This window comes from Lissotriton helveticus, chromosome 11 (genome assembly GCF_964261635.1).
Source record: "Lissotriton helveticus chromosome 11, aLisHel1.1, whole genome shotgun sequence".
Lineage (NCBI taxonomy): Eukaryota > Metazoa > Chordata > Amphibia > Caudata > Salamandridae > Lissotriton > Lissotriton helveticus.
In genome coordinates, this window is record NC_136072.1 from 1,172,033,467 (window position 1) to 1,172,047,908 (window position 14,442).

Sequence of the window (14,442 nt, forward strand, 5' to 3'; positions counted from 1 at the left end):
TCGCTGGGGACCTCGAACTTGGTTGAAATTGAGGGGTAGGCTCCCTCAAGAGGCCCACAATTGCGGGGTCGGCACGCTAAATTGAAATATAAAGCGGGGTAGGCACCCGCTCAGGGGGATAATTCAAATATGCAACCAGCAAAGAACACGCAGCACTCGGTGCCCAGCCCAGTGTTACTAGGGGACGGAGAAGTGCAGCTTCAGGCACAAAAGAACCCTTCCCCAGGATGCAAAATAAAGCGCTCCCAGGCGCTAGGGGAAAGTTTCAGGCACCAAGTCCCTAGGAAGGCAGGGGGGGCAAAGGCTGGGCCCAGGGGCCAGCTCACAGGGCCCTCCAGGCAGGGAGGTAGGGAGGCAGTCCCCAGTGGCTGGCGGTTCCTCCTGGTGCCCAGTTAGGCTGGGCACGGGCGATTACCTAACAAGGAAGATTCCAACAAACACAGGAGTAAAACAGGGCTGTGTACTGGCCCCAATACTTTTTAATCTTTTTATGGGAGAGCTATCTACGTTGTTGAATGAATGCAACTTGCACGCACCAAAGCTAGGGGGCTCCCAGATCTCAAATGTATTCTATGTAGATGACTTGTTACTCATCAGCCCGACCCCTGTTGGCCTCCAGCGGCTGCTGGACATTACCTCAAGATATTCAGCTGCTAACAGGCTTACCATCAACCGTGAAAAATCAAAAGTTATGTGCATTAACCTTTCTAAAAAGAAAGCAACACGAAACTGGCTCTTGTCATCAAGAAAGTTAGAAATGGTCTGTGAATATTGATATCTGGGGGTCATCATAGACCGCAAGGGCAATTTCATGCCGCAATGTGAAGCCATAAAAAGGAGAGGGTTAACCATTGCGGTGGCACTTAGAAACTTAAAAAAAACACAGTTTCTGGCCCAAGCTTACTTCCTCTCATAAAGGTGATACAGGCAAAGTTAATCCCAGCCATCACTTACGGTAGCGAACCTATGAGAGGGAGGGACGCTTCTTTAGTAGACAGAACGGTAGCAAAGGCGCTTTGTATGATCTTCGGCCTTCCAAGGTATACATCTCCTGCCCAAATGAGATTAGAATTCGAGTTACAAAAAGAAGAGCTGGCACGCAAGGGAGCCTACATAAAAACCTGGCATAAAGTAAGCAGGGGAGACCCGAAAACCCTAAATGCTCTCCTGTGGAAGGAACTTCAAAATAAAGAAACCTGTCCGGCAAGGCGGTATTTGGAGGCCGCCATCGAGGACCTTGGCTTACAGCAACTTTAGAAACTTCCAGGCTCCACAGCAGTCTTCAAAAAGGTGGTCAACAAGACATTCTGGAAGGAATCACTGCTGCAGGTCAAAGACGCCCTATCAGAGCGGGCTCACGGGTGGCTTACAGTTCAATCGTATACCATGCTCTCGCCTCAAACCTATCTGCTGGTAGGCTTTACTAAAAAAATAAAAGAGAAGTTCCTGAAATTTCGCCTAGGGCTACTGCCGTCAGCGGCCCACTTACCTCCATGGTTACGGCCACACCTACCAACAACATGCCGGCTTTGTGGGAATGGCGAAGAAAACACAGTCCATTTGATCACTATCTGTAGCAAACTCATCCAAGAACGACGCGTCTTCTTGCGACCACTTTTTAACATCCGTAAGATACGGACCTGCAGGCAAGCAGTGCTCGCCTGCTTCAAAGGAGATGAAATCCAACTGAGCTGCCGAATGGTAAAATTCCTTGAAACAGCTGCGGCCCGCTTCAAAACCTTGAAGAAAACAAACAAAATCTAGTAGTACCGTAAAAGGACTAAAGGATGAGCCCTACGGTACCCCTGAAGACCAACCTCTAGCGCGACACCATGACTCTCCCTTACATCGATTATCACTGACTATACAGCAGGGACATCCCGAACTGTTATTATTATTTAACCATTCTCTCTTGCACACTGGCACTTTATTATATTTCCACTTGTTCGACATCGAGGAAGAATCTATTGCTTAACTTTTTATGATAAGCAGGCTGTTCAACATGATGTTAAGCTTATTTTAATTGTGTTGCTGCTACCTCACCACGTATTTTTTTTGTTGTTTTTTTTCTTTTATGGACAGACCCTTCGTTTTAACACGCTTAAATTTGACTCATGTTTTATTAACTGAATTTCCTTTCTCCTATATTGTAAAGGTTTTAAATAACCATGCACAATAAAGTATCTCTCTCTCCTGGCTCCCAGCAGCAGCATTCCCCTCCAAGTTAGGATCAGCAAGAGAACATTTTACAAGGGGTCACAGCCCCTTTTTATATACACATTTCCTTTGTCTGAGGGTGCAGGGTGGGGGGAAAACCAGTCACAGCTGGTTTTGGAGCACTCTGATGTGCTCAGCCCCTCTCACTATTCACTGGCCAGGCTAGGGTCATCAGTCGCACCACAGGGGGCAGAGCCAGCATTGTGTATGGAAAGCCCAGCCCTATTCAGGTCCAAGGTGCACTCTACCCTAACATCAGTCATGCTGATCTCTCCACTCACCACCGGGGCAGACCCATGATGACTCCTGGAGCCAGGCTCACCAGCCAGCTCCAGCCAATCACAAGCCAGACAGCCAATTCACATAAATTACACAGACAGGCCAACTTCTAGAAGTTTCCTGCCGATAAAAGCGGAAGATAATGTATCGCCCTTTCTTGATAATATGGCCCTAAAAGCGGACATTTTCACAGACATATTGTGAATGGCAGCTGGAAATTCGAAAAGAAATTTTTATTTGTAGCCTGTGCTGAATGAATGCTAAAATTACTGTTCAGAAAAGAAGTTGTCAAGGATTTTACTATTATGCGGTGTTTACGTAGCCACATTTTTACCGTGCTGTAATGTAGTATTAGCATATCGCTCGTACTGGGTTAAAACGTGCTGCAAAGTGATTTCTGCCCCAAGCAGACATTCAAGTGACAGAGTCTGGATAAAAATGATGTCCTAAACTAAACAAAAGTGTTTTTGCAGCCATGTTAATTTTCATGGCAATATTTATGTTTCCAGCCATCTGTGAGATGGACGCAGTGTCCCACTTATGTGAGGCATAAAATGACAGCGGCTCAGAAGTCTGATTTTTAATGACCTGTCTCGGATTATAGGCAGGCTGCTGCACAGCACAACACAAAATGGCTGCCAGTTCTGCTAGTAGTAAAACAGTGCGTGCAATACTGTGCAATTGCACCCTCAAGCATCAAACAATAACATGTGCAGTGGAGTTTTTTTATTACAAAGAGTCTATTATAAGCAAACAGGTGCAACGAACTACACCGACGTGTAACCCCACAAAGACCATATTGCTAATTAATGGCAGCACTTCTCGGTATCCAGTCATAAAATGTAGATGGACGCATGCGCAGTCACAAATTGATGCAGAGTGAAGCATCGAGAGCCAAAGTGGCGAAGGGGTATAGATTCAATCAATCAAACATTGCTTTTTAAGCGCGGCTATCACCCATGAGGGTCTCAAGGTGCTGGGGGAGGGGTTGCAGGTCCGACTGGGCGCTGCGGTTCATTCAAAGAGGCAGGTCTTAAGGTCCTTTGTGAATTGTGTCAATGATGGGGAGAGCCTGAGATGAAAAGGCAGGGTGTTCCAGGATTTGGCGGTGAGGTAGGAGAAGTATCTTCCTCCGGTCCTGGTCTTGGGGATTCGAGGGACGGTGGCGGCCGCCAATTCAGCAGAGCGGAGGTGTCTGGTGGGTGTGTGGAAGAGAGGCGGTGGTTCAGGTTTGCTGGTCCGGTGTCGTGGAGGGCTTTGTAGGCATGTATGTGGAGCTTGAAGGTGACTCTTTTGTTGACCGGGGGCCAGTGGAGTTCTCGTAGGTATTCGGGGATGCGGCTGCGACAGGGGAAGTTGACGACCAGTCTGACTGCGGCGTTACGAATGTCCTGAAGTTTTCTAAGGAGATTCTGGGTGGTGCCTGCATAGAGTGCAATTAAGATACTTACGTTCTTGTTTGTTTCTCTTGCACATATGAGTCTTTAACACTAATATATAGTTATGGTTGCTTGCAGTTGGTTAGCTAAGTATCCTTGACTCTCCAGTGATAGCCTTTAACTCCTTCGCTGCGGGGGTAATTCCCCCGCTGTGCTGGGGGCGGGGGGCGCGTGCCCCCATGCTCATGACGAGCGCAGGTACCTGAGCTCCTGTGCTGAGGCACAGTGCTCCTGTGCTCATGAGAAGCTGAGCTCGTCACGGCCGCACCCGTTTTCTTGGAACGTTCAGCACAGCAGGGGAATTATCCCGCGTGTGAGCGTTCCACAGCCCATGACGAGCTGAGCTCGTCATGAGCACAGGAGCACCATGCCTCATGACGAGCTGAGCTCGTCATGAGCATGCAAGGTGTTAAAAGAGATGTTTTTAGGCATGGGCAAAGTCAGCAATTGCCAAGAGCCTCCACGTTCCAAGGCTCCCCCTCTCTTCTGGAAAGTGAGTTTTCTCTCTAGCTCACTTCTGTTTATTTCTGAGTCTGAATCTTCAACATATAATGTAATACAGTTAGGCAACATAGGATTGGAATGAGCAGGAAATGGGAAATAAAATTCAAAAGTTACGACCAGCAGAGCCTGTAAAAAATTGAGTTACTGGTTGAGGAGGGGTGGAACTCTATGTAAGCAGTAACCACAATTCTTGTCAGGGTGAAGTCACGGGCAAACTCTAAACTGGAGAAGTGTGGCTCACCGGTTAGAAGCGGCAGACCCTGAAGCAGAGGTCGGCCCGGGACCAGGGTTCAATTCCCGACGCGGCAGGGTCTTGGGTCAATGTCCGCGGACTCGATAATTCTCGCTTAGGTGCCTACGCTAACCATGGGTCCCACTCTGCAACTCTGGGCAATAGCTTGCTTAATCTCCACAACGGCCCCAGCAACGCCGGGGATGCCTGGCTTCACCTTGGGGTGCCCTCTCACAGGGAAAGCCAGGACGGGTTCCCCAGCGGTATACAGCGCCAGGACACCACGTAACGAGGTAACAGTGCGCTTTACAAGTATACATACATTACATTACATTACAAACTAACCTGTGCTCATCCCTCGGGTAGCTTGGCATAGAGCAGTCAGGCTTAATTTAGAGGCAATGTGTATAGTATTTATGCATCACTTAAACAGTAATAGAGTGAAACCACCACACAAGCAGGATTCCACACCAAATTAGAACAATAGAGTAATTTTAAATACATAAAAGAAGACTAAAAGAACAACATTCCAATCAGTAGAACTGGAGATATGCAGTTTTAAAGTTTTAAGTGAAAATATCACCAAAAAGCAGAAATCACCAACCGTGGAAATCTGGTCACGCCATACTGGGACAAAGTCTCAAATTCAGGCCAACCACAATGGGGCATGGTCCGGCTATAGGGACCCAGGTAGGCTCTCTGAGCAAGGGTACCCTAAATCCTGGTTGTGGAGAGTTGCAAGGTCCTACATCGAGAATGCGTCACATAGCCGAGGCGATACAAGGTCCAGGTCAGAGAAGCATCATGCAGCCTCGGCTCTGGGGAGCCAAGATGCTGCAATGCGAGGTTCTAAGACATCATCAAGGAGGCAGTTGACGATGGAAGGTTGCAATGTGAAGTCGTGTGCTGTGGATGTGTTGTGCACCGACTTGTTCTGAAGAGACTACAGGTCTTGTGATGCAAAGTCATGCATCATCACCAAGACTGTCATTGACGAGAAGCTTGTGATGCGAGCAGGCCTGAATCAGGGATGCGTCGCGCCATGGTGGTGCCAATGAGGCTGCAGGCTGCGAGGTCAATGCATAGTCTTTTCGCTGGAAGAATCCTCGCAGCAGAGGCAATGCGTTAATTCTAATCGCGGTTACGCTGCGCGGCAGAGGAGATAAGTTCATTCTTCTGGATCCACAGATGGGCTGGCAGAGAACCTTCAGGCCCACTTCCAAGGGTCCAAGACTGGTGTGGCACTACTTGGCAAGGTAGAACTCACATTTGCTGAGTCCAGTTGCAGGTTACAACAGGCTGGGCCTTTGAGTCACTTTGGCATACCTGGGTACAGGTTGCATATCCAGTCCTTCTCACCCAGGCAAGAGGGCAGAAGGCAGCAGGTCAGCACAGCAGGCTGCAGTCCTTCAGGTCAGCAGTCTAGCAGAGTGGCAGTCTATTGAGCAGCACAGCAGACCTTCTATCTGGCAGAGTCTTTCAAGGGGTCTAGTAGAGTTTTGAAGTGTTGGTGTATGCTTCCAATATATATACCTGGTGCCTTCTTTGAAGTGAGAGAAGCTTCTAGAGATTTCCCATTCAAGTGTACAGGTACCCTGGCTTCCGACTAACTTTAGGGGGAATGCAATCCTTTGTGTAAAGGGAAGACACAGTCTATTCAGGTGTAAGTGGGGCTGTGCCTAACTCTGCGCACCCATCCTGCCAATGATGAACCATCCAGGCACACCTAAGCTCTCTATTGTGCGTGGCTGTCTAAGAGGAATATACAAAGACCAACAGCCAACTACAGCCAGTCATGTGACCCAGGGACAGGCTGCAGGCAATATATGGTGAAGGCAGGACAATGCCAACTTTCTAAAAGTGGCATTTCCAAAATTGTAACCAAATATCCAACTTCACCATAGGAGAGGGTTTTTCATCACAATTCCAAAGACACCAAACATGAACTGTTTACCTGGTCCCATCTGGAAATTGCAGATTATTTAATGTAATAAGGTACCTCCAATATTATTTTATGGGAGCAACAGGTCTTGCTGTAGTGAAAGAATAATGTAAGAGTTTTCCTCTACCAGGACATGTAAAACTTAAAACTACATGCCCTATTTTTTAAATACATTGCATACTGCTCTATGAGCTGTTTGGATCTGACCCTAGGGGGGATGTATATGCATTAAAAAGGCAGGTTTGAGCCTTGCAAAATTTTTTTTTGCCAGGTTTATATGTCGTTTTCAAACTGTACACACAGATCTGAGACATGTTTAAAGGTTTACTTAAGCCTGCAGCACAGTAAGTGCTGCAGGCCCATTTCTGGTACAAAAGGGGGTGGTGATGGACAGAGCATCTGAACCAATCAAACAGTCACACCCAGTCAAAAGATCTGGGTTTGATCCATCACCGTTCTTTAGCCCACTCTGCCACCCCAGTTCAGACATGGCTATATGCAAATCAGTCTGACCCTGTGCCTCATGGGAAAAGTCCAGCCCGAACTGCCAAGCCATGCCTTCCCTGGACCGGAAACAAGCTTCCGAGGACCGGTTTCTGGCATTCCAGTCGTCTTCAGCCCGGCTTGCTTGAATCCAGTGGCAAAGTGAGCAAGGGACTCACGTCTGAGCATACCCTGGCACACTTATGGCGGCCAAAAGCGGTACAAAAGGGGGTGGTGATGGACGGAGCATCTGAACCAATCAAACACTCACACCCAGTCAAAAGATCTGGGTTTGATCCATCACCGTTCTTTAGCCCACTCTGCCACCCCAGTTCTGACATGGCTATATGCAAATCAGTCTGACCCTGTGCCTCATGGGAGCAGTCCAGCCAGAGCTGCCAAGCCATGCCTTCCCTGGACCGGAAACAAGCTTCCGAGGACCGGTTTCTGGCATTCCAGCCGTCTTCAGCCCGGCTTGCTTGAATCCAGTGGCAAAGTGAGCAAGGGACTCACGTCTGAGCATACCCTGCCACGCTTATGGCGGCCAAAAGCGGTACAAAAGGGGGTGGTGATGGACAGAGCATCTGAACCAATCAAACATTCACACCCAGTCAAAAGATCTGGGTTTGATCCATCATCGTTCTTTAGCCCACTCTGCCACCCCAGTTCAGACATGGCTATATGCAAATCAGTCTGACCCTGTGCCTCATGGGAACAGTCCAGCCTGAACTGCCAAGACATGCCTTCCCTGGACCGGAAACAAGCTTCTGAGGACCGGTTTCTGGCATTCCAGCCGTCTTCAGCCCGGCTTGCTTGAATCCAGTGGCAAAGTGAGCAAGGGACTCACGTCTGAGCATACCGTGCCACACTTATGGCGGCCAAAAGCGGTACAAAAGGGGGTGGTGATGGACAGAGCATCTGAACCAATCAAACACTCACACCCAGTCAAAAGATCTGGGTTTGATCCATCACCATTCTTTAGCCCACTCTGCCACCCCCGTTCAGCAATGGCTATATGCAAATCAGTCTGACCCTGTGCCTCATGGGAACAGTCCAGCCCGAACTGCCAAGCCATGCCTTCCCTGGACCGGAAAAAAGCTTCCGAGGACCGCTTCTCGCATTTCTTTTACAGGTCCTGGGCTCATGTAATACTACTTTATTAGGGACTTACAAGTAAATTAAATATGCCAATTGGGGACAAGCCAATGTTACTATGTTTTAAGGTGTGAGCACACACACTTTCGAACTTGTTAGCAGTGGTAAAATGCACGGAGTCCTATGGCCAACAAAAATGAGACCTGAAAAATAAGGAGGTGTAAGGCAAAAGGTTTAGTGGAAGACCACCTCAAGACTGACAGGCCTAATATAACCCCCAATATATTTCTCTCCAAGGGCCCCCAAATCCTTAAGATTACATCAAGCAGCCACAGTTTACTCTAGGAGGTAGATAGGGGTGTGATGTTGATATATTTATTTAGACTTCCCACAAAAGATTCATGGCCAGAGTCCCTTCTTGGAGACAGGCAGAGTAGTCTTTCTTCTTCTGCGCTAAGTATGTTCTCCACCTACAGTAGACAACGTATAGGTTTGGCATGCATGGTCGTCTCTAAAATTAATCCCAGTATAATTTCCACACTTGTTGCTTCAGTTTTCAATGCATTCGGATATGTTTCCTGTCTGAGTAAGTATTTTGGGGTACCAAATGTATTCAGAGTCCTTTGCACTCAAATTCGAACATTGGCCTGTTTTAGTTCAGCCATGAGGACCATTTGTATGTCCTGTCCAGCGGAGCACTCTGAGCCTTGGCATTCGGTGGCAGAGGAGTCGAGACACGGGAGGTCATTGGAGCCAGGAGATCACCTCTGGTCAAGCGCCGACAGCACATCACCGCCGCCAGTCGCGCCGCCGCTCCGGGACTTCAGTTCCCGGGAGCCTTCGCGGCGGCGCGTTCCCTGACGCGTCACACGCGACAGGAGGGGCTTCAAAGGAAGCAAGCCCTCGGCGGAGCGGGGGGTCCTGTCCAGCGGAGCACTCTGAGCCTTGGCATTCGGTGGCAGAGGAGTCGAGACACGGGAGGTCATTGGAGCCAGGAGATCACCTCTGGTCAAGCGCCGACAGCACATCACCGCCGCCAGTCGCGCCGCCGCTCCGGGACTTCAGTTCCCGGGAGCCTTCGCGGCGGCGCGTTCCCTGACGCGTCACACGCGACAGGAGGGGCTTCAAAGGAAGCGAGCCCTCGGCGGAGCGGGGGGTCCTGTCCAGCGGAGCACTCTGAGCCTTGGCATTCGGTGGCAGAGGAGTCGAGACACGGGAGGTCATTGGAGCCAGGAGATCACCTCTGGTCAAGCGCCGACAGCACATCACCGCCGCCAGTCGCGCCGCCGCTCCGGGACTTCAGTTCCCGGGAGCCTTCGCGGCGGCGCGTTCCCTGACGCATCACACGCGACAGGAGGGGCTTCAAAGGAAGCGAGCCCTCGGCGGAGTGGGGGGTCCTGTCCAGCGGAGCACTCTGAGCCTTGGCATTCGGTGGCAGAGGAGTCGAGACACGGGAGGTCATTGGAGCCAGGAGATCACCTCTGGTCAAGCGCCGACAGCACATCACCGCCGCCAGTCGCGCCGCCGCTCCGGGACTTCAGTTCCCGGGAGCCTTCGCGGCGGCGCGTTCCCTGACGCGTCACACGCGACAGGAGGGGCTTCAAAGGAAGCGAGCCCTCCGCCTCGCGGGACGCCCGGGGCGAAGCCCGGGCAAAGGGCGGGCCCTCTGTGGCCCTCAGAGGCACGAAAAGGCCAGGCTAGGCCACCCCCTTGACACCTACCGCTCGGAGACGATAAGGTACTGTTTCCAGTTTGACACTCTAGCTTATATTATCGCGCTAATGAGATTAGTCCGTCTAACTGTCGTCGCTGTCTGATTATTAAACCCAGCAAGACCGTTCAGCCCCAGACAGCCTTTAATAGACTGCAGCAAATATGGGGAAGTGTGAGAAGTTGGCCTGATAGGTGATGTTTCCAATTCTGGAACCACCTATTATCAGACCAAACAATCCCTTATGGTGTCAGGTTGTAAGTCAACCTTGTTCGACAAGCTATCCTAGGGGTAGTATGGACTAAGCAACCTAAAGGCTTAACTTAAGAGGTCGTGTTAAGCGAGCTGTTTTACCACATACAATCCTGTAATATCAAATGAAAGGACACCACACAAGTATATATTATAAAAATATATGTGTTTATTACTAAAAACAATCCCCAGTATTCTTTATGAATAAATGGGCACAAGCGTTAAATCAAAAGCACAGTTTAAACATACAAGTTGCACAATTATGGATGAGGGCGGGTGGCCACTCAAACCATATACTAAACAAGTGGTATAAGAGATACCAATCGAACAGTGCTTAGGCCTAGGGCCTAGGGAATCGCTGGGAGCAGTCAGGACAAGCAGTGCTGAAGTCGGGAGAGGCCCACGGGATTCGGGAGCAGTGCGGAAAGCGCACGCATGCACCAATGTTAACCAATGGTACGTAAAAGTTACAAAGTTAAAGTTTAAGGACACTTCCGCTGAACCTAGAGGAACAAAACTTAAGACACAGACCCTAGAGATGTGTACCAGTGTGGGAACACCGGCGGAGCAAAGTTACCTCACCCACAGGAAGCGGGTGCACAGGGTCGAAGTTGAGTCGGGTTTCGTCACGCAGGCTCTTGGTGCTTGAAGCTGAAAGGGCTGCAGGCGGGGTGAAAGAAAAGTGTCCGGTGGAGTCCAAGGGTGGACTCGAGTCGAAATGTACCTGAAAGCAGAGGGGACAGAGTCTGGGTCACTCAGCAGTGACCAGGGTGGAACCAGGACGGAACCAGGCAATGTCGGGCGCAATCAGGTCGCTGTCGAGGTGCTTCTCTCCGCTGTCACGTGGGCTCTGGGGCATCTACGATGTCCAGGAGCAGGTCACGATCTATCCCACGCAGGCTCTCGCCGTCGGCTCTGTCGGCTTCAAGATTGGAGCAAACAACACTTGGCAAAAGCAATCCACGCGGAACCGGGAGATTGCTTCTCACTCGAACCAGGAGGGTCAGAGTGGGGGCTCCTTTTCAGGGGAGCTGGTGCAAATCTGGAGCAACCAGATTCACAAGTCGATTTCAAGTTTTCGTCGGCACAGGGGCCACTAGCCGGCTGGCAAGTGACCGGACCAATGCATTGAGCCAAAAGTAGCAGAAGGGCCCCACGCAGCACTCGATGAGTGTAGAGGGGTGAGCTTCGGTGCAAGAGTGGCTCAGGGTTGGCGCTTCTCAAACCCCGGTGTACAGCTTCGAGGGTCACTCGTGGGCTGCACAGTCAGCGTCTCATGGTCAATTCAAGATGGCGTGCCCCACGCTTCCGGTCGCCTCCATGGGTCTCAGCTCTGCAGGGACTGTGGATCGGGCTGTTGGAAAGCAGGCAGGCTTGATCTTGTTGATCTCTGTCGCTCGAGTTCCGGCGGGAACTGCAACAAAGTAGACGTCGATAGCTGGATGGTGCCTGTTTGCACAGGGTGGTCACTCCTTGACCACAAGGGAGATTCTTCGGGCTTCTACGTCGAGTAGGATGTCGAAGGGTCCAGAATTTCGTTTCTTATGTTTCTTCAGGATAATCTGAAGTGCATTGGCACTGCTCCCACTCTTATTCGAATCTGGGGGGCGTGATTACCTGCTAGGTCCCCCCCTATGGGTGGGACCCAGGAAGGGGGTGGATACACCCCTTTCCTTTGATCCAGGCCGCCCTGGCATGAGGGCTGGAGTGCCCCAGAACCGGTTTGGCCGGATTATGCAAGGGGCAGCCTTGTGCGCCCCAGGCAGTGTCTGGTTTCTTTCAGACCTCCCTGCTACAATCCACTATCTCCTGTCTGGAGGGTGGTGACACCCTCCTGTGGCAGGAAACCCTTTGTCCAGGCCCCATTTGGCTGAGTTTCGGTCAGCTGCAGGGGTCCAGACTCTTGTCTGTGGCAGAGGCATCCATTTTGTGGATCTAAGGCCCTTTTAGAAATTAACCGCATTAAAGTAAAGGGACATGTCTTACCCCTCTAGAGGGGTGGAATGCTATCCCCGTCGCCAGAACTGGCGAGGGGATAGTATTCCAAATCGTATGACACCTTACACGACATGTTTTGATAAAGCCAAACCAGAGTTGCTATATAACCGCGAGGATTATAAGGCACTTAAGAGTATATGGTATGGCATTATCCTGAAACAGCTTAGGGAGTTGTTCCCGACAGCTGCAGACAGGCTCAGCTCATGCTAGAGCTCCATCTCACATGAAACCACGCACTCTGCCTCCAGGATTGATGAGGCCTTCCATAGGAGTGGCTCACAGGTTTATATGTGTCCAGATATAGGTTTAGATATAGGTATACTATATCTAAGTAAGGGGTGATTACACCACCTTACCCCAGCTGAGTGATCAGCCAGTTTTGTCAATTTAAGAACCTGCCAGGGGTGGAAAAAGATATGCTGCAGCCCCTGGTAGGCCTTGGTGGCCCCTATGCCCTGGGCACCTATAGTGCATTATACAGGGGCTGACAAGGAGTCCATTTCCAATTGTGGTATGTGCCTATAGCACATGTATCATTAATTTAGTGAGAGAACAGCAGGCTGGGGGTCTGATCAGCAGGCCCACAGCCTCAGTAGTCGAAAACCAGTGAAGCAAAAAGCAAAAATTTGGGGTGACCATAGGATAGCAGACCCTACTCTCCTACACAACCCCCCCCAAACGCAGGGACATTAAACTAACCTTGACCAGATAAGTCTTCATGTTCTAAGTGGAAGTACCTGGAGAGACCATCTGCATTACCATGGTCAGTCCCTGGGCGGTGCTCCACTGTAAAGTCCATCCCCTGTAGGGAAATGGACCACCTGAGCAGTTTGGGATTTTCACCCTTCATCTGATTGAGCCACAAGAGGGGCTTATGGTCTGTCTGAACTAGGAAGTGAGTTCCAAACAAGTAGGACCTCAACTTCTTCAGGGCCCAAACCACAGCAAAGGCCTCCCTCTCAATGGCTGACCAACGTTTCTCTCTAGGGGTCAGCCTTCTGCTAATGAAAGCAATGGGCTGGTCTTGACCATCTTGATTAAGTTGTGAGAGCACAGCTCCCACCCCCAACTCAGAAGCATCTGTCTGTACAATGAACTGTTTGGAGTAGTCAGGACTCTTCAGGATAGGTGCAGAGCACATGACCTTCTTCAGGTCGTCAAATGCCTTTTGACAGCTAACTGTCCACTGAACCTTTTTTGGCATCTTCTTGGATGTCAAGTCATTTAATGGTGTCACTATAGACCCATAGTTTTTCACAAACTTTCTGTAATACCCAGTCAGGCCCAAGAAGGCTCTGACTTGTGTCTGGGTAACTGGAGGAGCCCAGTCCTGTATGGCCTGGATCTTGCTCTCCAGTGGCTGAACCTGACCTCCACCTACTAGGTGGCCCAGGTATACAACCTTACTCTGCCCTATCTGGCACTTGGTGGCCTTGATAGTCAGGCCTGCCTTTTGCAGGGCCTCCAGAACTTTCTTCAGGTGGATCAGGTGATCCTCCCAGGTGGAGCTAAAGACAGTAATATCATCTAGATATGCTGCACAAAAGTCATCCAACCCAGTAAGGACTTGGTTCACCAACCTTTGGAAAGTGGCAGGTGCATTCTTCAAACCAAAGGGCATTACCACAAACTGATAATGTCCACTAGGGGTAGAGAATGCTATTTTGGCTTTTGACTCCTCAGCTAGTCTGATTTGCCAGTAGCCAGCTGTCAGATCAAATGTGCTCAGAAACTTGGCAGAAGCCAATCTGTCAATGAGCTCATCTGCTCTTGGAATGGGGTGAGCATCTGTCCTAGTGACAGCATTGAGACCCCTGTAGTCCACGCAAAATCTCATTTCTCTCTTTCCATCTTGGGTATGAGGTTTTGGCACAAGGACTACTGGGCTGGCCCATGGGCTCTCTGATTGCTCAATCACTCCAAGCTCTAACATCTTTTGCACCTCAGCCTTGATGCAATCCCTGACATGGTCAGGTTGCCTGTAGATCTTATTCTTCACAGGCAGACTGTCACCAGTGTCCACCACATGGGTACACCAGTCAGTCTGGCTGGGTGTGAGTGAAAACAAATGCCTGTGGGCCTGCAAAACTTGTCTGCAGTCCATCTGTTGCTGGTCAGTGAGGCTGCCTGCCAAGGCTACTCCATCAACTGAACCATCATCAGGGTTCTGAGAAAGCAGGTCTGGGAGAGGGTCACTCTCTTCCTCCTGATCCCCATCTGTGGCCATGAGCAAGCTCATGTCCTCCCTGTCCACAAATGCTTTCAAACGATTCACATGGATTACCCTGTG